At 36.5% G+C, this 7,756-nt stretch overlaps 1 non-coding gene across 1 annotated transcript; it reads right to left on the bottom strand.

The window, feature by feature from the left end:
* Positions 1-6,629: 6,629 nt before the first annotated feature.
* On the bottom strand, positions 6,630-6,746 carry LOC129928460 (U5 spliceosomal RNA). Its single transcript, XR_008780002.1, has one exon. It is a non-coding gene; the product is annotated as a U5 spliceosomal RNA (small nuclear RNA).
* Positions 6,747-7,756: the final 1,010 nt, after the last annotated feature.

Below are 7,756 nucleotides of genomic sequence, written 5' to 3'. Positions count from 1 at the left end.
CATGAAGTGTGTTTACTGTTTTTGTTTTTATCAACTTTTATTACGTTTACTTGTAATGAGCTTATATGTCGGAATACTGGGATTTGTCCGGGAGGTGGGGTCGTCTTCGAAGATCTGATTTATGAATTGTGACCCTATAATATTTACATAAGATTTTTACCAAATTATTAAATTTTTACTACCTTTACTATTTTAACTGTGAATAGACCTTGTTTTTAATGATTTAACTGTATAGAATTTAGCCCTTGTGACATAAAGGGAGAGTGATCCTTAAAGGATTACGGGCACGACATGGCCTAGATTGTGCCGATGTGCCAAAACTCAAACTCAATATGTCGGAAATCATTTTCAAGAAAGGAGCATAAATGAACACACAAGACAGCAACTCCCCCCTCTCCCCCAGACCATTCGTTACAGAAGGCCTCAACACTGACCAGCAACGTCACAATCTGTGGGCACTTTAGACCAATTGCTCGTTGCCACGTATAGGCCTGTGACATCTAATTTTTTAAATTATATATGCAAGCAGATTTTTAAAAAAAAATTACAACACTTTTCAATGAAAAACTTCAGGGGAGGTACGTTTTATTAAAAAGTTCACAAGCTTCTTCGTTAATAAATCAAGCTTCATTTATAGATTCGCGCAAAAAAAAAAGTTTGCATCTAAGGTCACAATTGAAAAAGTATCAATGGACAATAGATCATTTTAAAATAGATATTCCATTTATTTATTTATTTAACTCATTGAATAGAATACTGATTCAAATGTTGTTATTAAAAAAAAGAATTTTAATACGGACTTCGTTTCAATTATAAGTTTATGGAATAAAAAAAAAATTATTTTTATACCGCTCAGTTTTCACACATCGTCATTAGCAGTGGCGTAGCAAGGTATCCGTGGGCCCGGGTTCAAGAATATCTTTGTGGGCCACCTCCCCCAAGTAAGACGAATGTATCGTGCGACAGAACAATTGAGTCATCTGAATGTATGGGTATATTCACCAAAAGACATTCCATTACTTTCTGCTTTATGTAGAGCTTGCTGCTCATTTCTCAACATTTCAAACGCAACTCTGACTGCGCTTACAATTTAGTATTCGACAATTAGCAGGTCAATGTTATCGGATGTTTCTAATTTTCTTCTAAGTGCTGCAGCTTCCGGGCGTTCTTTTTTCCTATGAGAAACACAAAGTAATTTGTGTTAACAGGTTTAGTACATCAAAATATCCGAATCATTCCTTGATGACCACCTTGTGGGACAAAAGTATTTGAGTGTACTATAAGCTATGCTCTTCCTATTGGATTCAAGACGCGCCCATCTTGAGATGCTGTGAACAAAAACACCAAGTCCTAGAAATCTGCAACGTCTTGAACACAGCTGACGGAATCATTTAAACACCAAGTTTAAGTTGTGGTTAGCACAGTGAACATAATGCGCAAGCGGCTTCTTTTGATGAAGCACTACCCGAAGACCATTGTGGTCTTACTATCCACTTTCATTTGGGGTACCATCATAGCTTTAGCCTCGCAGTTTATTGAAGCATTTGTTCAGCCACTTCTGCAGACGTCTATACGAAAACCTAGAAATGACTCTCTAATTGCTTTTTTTTTTTTAAAAAAAAAAGGGGGGAGGGGGGGGGTATTCCGTTTTTTTTTTAAATAATGCTAATTTGATCAACTTTTAATATGTCTTGAGTGCTCTTAGAAAAATTGTGCGGATTGGACCTCGCAGAACTGCGTTGCCCAACAGGTCTGCTGTCTTCTCCTAAACTTGCGGGGCTTTGTTTTCCTGTCAAATATTCATAACAAATTAAAATAAAACCTGGTTAGAGATTTTTGAATAAATATAATGGTGATAGCTTTCTTTAAGGCTAAGACTAAGACTGCTTTATTGATCCTTACGGAAATTTGTTGTCATTACAAGGACTCTTTTCTCATATAAAGACAACACAACAGACACATAACACATAAATAGAACAGACAGAACATAGAGAGTTCATTCAGCGACTACACACAGGCATCTTGGTGCATTTCATGTTCCCTGAACTATGAACCAAATACTAAGCATTAGTCAGAGTCCCATATTCATATATGTATATACCTTTGGATAGGTCATCTATGTGGAGAGGGGGGGGGGACTGCTGTGTGGGCGACATCGTTACTACCACAGGTAATACACAGGTATTCATCTCCGAAAGACACTATTCCGTGATCATGTATTTATAAAAATATAATGGTGTTGACTTTCTTTAAGAACTATGAACCAAACACTAAGCATTGGTCAGAGAAAGACACTATTCCATGATTAATTTAAGGCACATTCCTCGTCCCATATGCTAGGACAAATTTGTACAAATACTCCTTCTTCCCTAGTGCTATTAGAGCATGGAATGGGTTGCCTGAGCTAGCCAGGAAAACCAGTGACTTGGTAGAATTTAAGTCAATGGTTAATATGCATGACTAAATGCATGACGCGTAGGACGTAATCATCTAACGTCTGTATTATATAAGATAAGATAAGATAATTTGGTCATCTGTCGATCTTCTACATTTTTGTTATAAACCTGCTCCTCCCACAATTTGGTTTCGCCATTCAGAACAAACATTTCAATTTTAACGGTAGGCCTACTTATGTCACTTACTCTGGTGTTTGGTTTCCTTGCTAAATATTTAATGTTATTTAATTTAGATTTCATCTCCTTTTTTTTTTTTTATTCTGTTGTAATGATGACATTAACATTGTTTTTACACTATAAAGAGACAATAGCACAATGTGATGAAGACTTCCGAGGACGCTGTCGTCCTACATGAGTGTATCACACTTTCATAGTATCTACTTGATTGGCTCGGATACAAAAGTTATAGAATCACAAATGTTGTAACAGTTTTGTTACTCAGTTAATATTTGGAATAAACAACCGAAAATTAAGACCTCACATTTTAAATACAGAAAAAAAAAGAAACAAATTGAGCTTTGGGAAAATTGAATAATTAGCAGCTGAGTTGAAATGTTAATTCGTGAACAGCAGGACTTTTAGCGTCATCCGTAGGTTCTCACTAGTCAAGAGTCATGGGCCCAAGTGCAATTAATCCCTTTGCGCCATTGTTGCTACTCCACAGGCTGTGGGCCCCTAATGGTGGTGGGCCCGGGTTCATTGAACCCCTTTCGCGCCATGGATTCTACGCCACTGGTCATTAGGCTATACACTTGACGACAATCTAAATTACAATAAATAGATGCCAGACATAGTTCTAGATTTAGATTTGATTGTATTGTTATTAAACAATTTGAAAAAAAACTTACATTTATAATCCATTAGGAAAATAGTTTATCTTCTAACAGCTTAGGGGTGCAGATTTATTTATTATGTAAGCAGTAGTATCACATCAAGAAGTAAATCTGATGCGAACAGCATAAGTGCACTATAACTCAGTAGTAGGCCTACTAATCCTGATCATAATATTGACCTACATCTAGTAGATCTAGATTCTATTTATAAATTTCTAGATCTAGTCTAGATTAGGCTATAGATTTAGTTCTGGATCTTTATCTAGAGTCTATTTAGTCTAGACCTAAACCTAGTCTAGGATGGCTGCATGTTCGAGCGGTTAGCGCGCTGGACTGTCGTTTGGATTTATCGATGGTCCCGGGTTCAAACCCTGCCCGCTCCCATCCCCCGTCGTCCTGCGGGATGTTTGGACTAGGAAGTAAAACTATCTTTAACTCTGAAGGAACATCCGAAACATGTAAAACATTTTACAAACATTTTCTAGGCCTAGTCTAGATTCTTGATCGAGAATTTGATGCGGGCCGCCTCTGAGTTTTGTGTGATAACACAAACTCTCTTTGTAATCTTGTTTCGTAAAGTATTCTTTTCTCATAATTAAATTACTTCCAAAAGTTGACATTGCCAAATACATACAAGACAAACAAAAAACCAGTTTCATGGTCTTTCAAAGAGTAATGTCAAACGTTTGTTCAGAGAGAGTTCATAGTTCAAGCAGACATTCTCATCCGTCACACACATGGCGTCCTTGAACTTGGGATTTACTAAGTAGTCACTGTCTTTAGTTTATATCGAAGTGTTTACCAATTGACAGATCAGGGTGAGTTTCAAGTTATTTTAAATGTAAATGTACAGCCACTGCAGTAATAATTAGTCGCAGGCAGACTTAAATATAGAGTTATAATGCACAGAAATAGGTTTTTTTCAAAATTTGGCTTATTTATCACTTCTGCAGTGCTACGCGTTCATAGTTGACAACAAAGGTTCCCAAACATTTTTGTTTTGTAGACCTCATGCCACGTATTCCATTTCTTGGTAGACCTATTGCCATGTTTACCATTTCTAGGTAGACCTATTGCCATGTTTTCCATTTCTATCTAGACCTATTGTCATGTTTTCCATTTTTCGGTAGACCTATTGCCATGTTTTCCATTTCTAGGTAGACCTATTGCCATGTTTTCCATTTCTAGATAGACCTATTGCCATGTTTTCCATTTCTAGGTAGACCTATTGCCATGTTTTCCATTTCTAGGTAGACCTATTGCCATGTTTTCCATTTCTAGATAGACCTATTGCCATGTTTTCCATTTCTCGGTAGACCTATTGCCATGTTTACCATTTCTAGGTAGACCTATTGCCATGTTTACCATTTCTAGGTAGACCTATTGCCATGTTTTCCATTTCTAGGTAGACCTATTGCCATGTTTTCCATTTCTCGGTAGACCTATTGCCATGTTTTCCATTTCTAGGTAGACCTATTGCCATGTTTTCCATTTCTAGATAGACCTATTGCCATGTTTTCCATTTCTAGGTAGACCTATTGCCATGTTTTCCATTTCTAGGTAGACCTATTGCCATGTTTTCCATTTCTAGGTAGACCTATTGCCATGTTTTCCATTTCTCGGTAGACCTATTGCCATGTTTTCCATTTCTCGGTAGACCTATTGCCATGTTTTCCATTTCTAGATAGACCTATTGCCATGTTTTCCATTTCTCGGTAGACCTATTGCCATGTTTACCATTTCTAGGTAGACCTATTGCCATGTTTTCCATTTCTAGGTAGACCTATTGCCATGTTTTCCATTTCTCGGTAGACCTATTGCCATGTTTTCCATTTCTAGATAGACCTATTGCCATGTTTTCCATTTCTCGGTAGACCTATTGCCATGTTTACCATTTCTAGGTAGACCTATTGCCATGTTTACCATTTCTAGGTAGACCTATTGCCATGTTTTCCATTTCTAGGTAGACCTATTGCCATGTTTTCCATTTCTCGGTAGACCTATTGCCATGTTTTCCATTTCTAGATAGACCTATTGCCATGTTTTCCATTTCTCGGTAGACCTATTGCCATGTTTACCATTTCTAGGTAGACCTATTGCCATGTTTTCCATTTTTAGGTAGACCTATTGCCATGTTTTCCATTTCTATCTAGACCTATTGTCATGTTTTCCATTTCTCGGTAGACCTATTGCCATGTTTTCCATTTCTATCTAGACCTATTGTCATGTTTTCCATTTTTCGGTAGACCTATTGCCATGTTTTCCATTTCTAGGTAGACCTATTGCCATGTTTTCCATTTCTATCTAGACCTATTGTCATGTTTTCCATTTCTCGGTAGACGTATTGCCATGTTTTCCATTTCTAGGTAGACGTATTGCCATGTTTTCCATTTCTAGGTAGACCTATTGCCATGTTTTCCATTTCTCGGTAGACCTATTGCCATGTTTTCCATTTCTCGGTAGACCTATTGCCATGTTTTCCATTTCTAGGTAGACCTATTGCCATGTTTTCCATTTCTAGGTAGACCTATAGCCATGTTTTCCATTTCTAGGTAGACCCCCCTATTTACTCTGCAAGCGTTTGAGTTTTATTGTTCGGGTGTATTCAGTGTAGTTGATCAACAATACAGAATAAACAAGACATCGGTTTTAACAAGTAAAGAGATGTAGTCAACGCTGATGAACAACTTCACATATATTTATTCTAAGAAAAGGCCACAGTAAAAGTCTCTGTCAACTAAACACGTTGTTACCCTGTAGGATTATATCGCTAACTGATTTTCCAGTCTCTAACCCAACATATCCCAAGCGTCACTAGTCCCGTTCAATATGCGTCTTCTATGGTGCGTCGCTAAATAACTAAACTATAAATAAGGTGTCTAACACATGTTTTACATTTCTAGGTAGACCCCCCCCCCTATTTAGCTAACTATACATTTCTAAAAATTCATAACTTCATAAGTTTTTTCCCTTCTGATTTCTAAGCTGGATTAATGAAATTCAAATTAAAACTAAGCAAAAATATAATTCCTTATGTAGCCTATCATATGAATTGACACACACACACACGCACAAAAAGGCTAAAACGACAGCTTGTGTTTAAACACAAACTCAAAATCGGCCCCTGAAATGATCCGTTCAGGTAGGTAAAAAGGCAAGTGTAAATTTTTCCAGAAAGAATATCATAAATTATGAACTACCGGTGGTCGGTACAAACTTTCAACAGCTTCAGCACTATCTCCGTCTCTTTCAGTTATTAACTCTATTGTCTCTCATAGTCTTGCAAGGTAACTTCAAGTTCAGTTCAGTTTGGTGCCATTCATGAATTTACAAGTATATAACCCCACAGAGTAGGGCTGGAAAAATTTGAGATTTAGACTCATTATAATGCTCCTCTGCACGGAAATCCCTAGTAAAAGGCGAAGGATTTGAACGTTGTGCAGAGAGGCCAGAGTGAAAACAATGTGGGGGAGTAGTCGGCCCGATGTAAAAAATTTCGATACAAAATATGGTTTTGTGTCTTTTGCATTTATTGACATAGGACCATTGAAAAGCAGAAGAAATTCTCCGGAACATGCGTTGCGCAAAGTAGAACTGTTTTTGGAACGTGAAACTGTCTTTAGTACTTTAAAAAATGGACATTATTTCTGCACGTTATCACTTAAGAGAAAGTTTTTCTCCCTATAGTTAGTAACTCAAGAATTGCCCCCCTTCCATTTACCAAGGGCGATTAATTTTTGTGGATACTTCCCCTTCGTTAATATTCTTATTTATTATTTCTAGATCACAAAACTATGTTAAGAGTGTTCGCCAACATTGAGTACAGTGCAGTGTACACATATAGTTATATATTTTTCCACCCATGAAAAGCGTGCAAGCTAAAAAGAGGAATTTTAATAGGAAAGTTTAACAAGGTGAGCAACATGTCCGTAAATGTCTATTTATTTTAGTCAAGCTTTAACTGAATACACATTTGAGTGCGGCAATACCCACGGAAAGCCTGTACACATTTGCAAAATTTAACCTTAAGATGATTATATTTTTAAAAAATTATAACGGTCAAACTAGAGTTTTCACTGTGTGGCCAATTATCTAGTAATTTTATTCCCAAAGATACACACAAATTGACACATTTCTAGGGATATCATTACAGTTAAATTTCTATAAATTTATTTTTCTGCAACACAATGTGAACATCAGTAACAGATGTTTAAAGATTGTCATTTATATTTAATATTTTTTAAAATGTATTAGACTACAACCTAGAAACGATTCGTCATTTCTACATAGAGCACTGTTAGATGAATTCCATAGTCATCGAAGATCTTAGGCAGAAATTCTATTTGTCAACAAACAAGTTAGGCGAGATTGTAAAACACTTGAAAATAGATTTAATATCTCGATATAAGAGAAAATGATTTAATATCTCGATATAAGAGAAAATGATTTAATATCTCGATATAAGAG

The sequence above is a fragment of the Biomphalaria glabrata genome, chromosome 9 (assembly GCF_947242115.1).
Source record: "Biomphalaria glabrata chromosome 9, xgBioGlab47.1, whole genome shotgun sequence".
Lineage (NCBI taxonomy): Eukaryota > Metazoa > Mollusca > Gastropoda > Planorbidae > Biomphalaria > Biomphalaria glabrata.
This window is presented reverse-complemented; position numbering and strand designations above follow the sequence as displayed.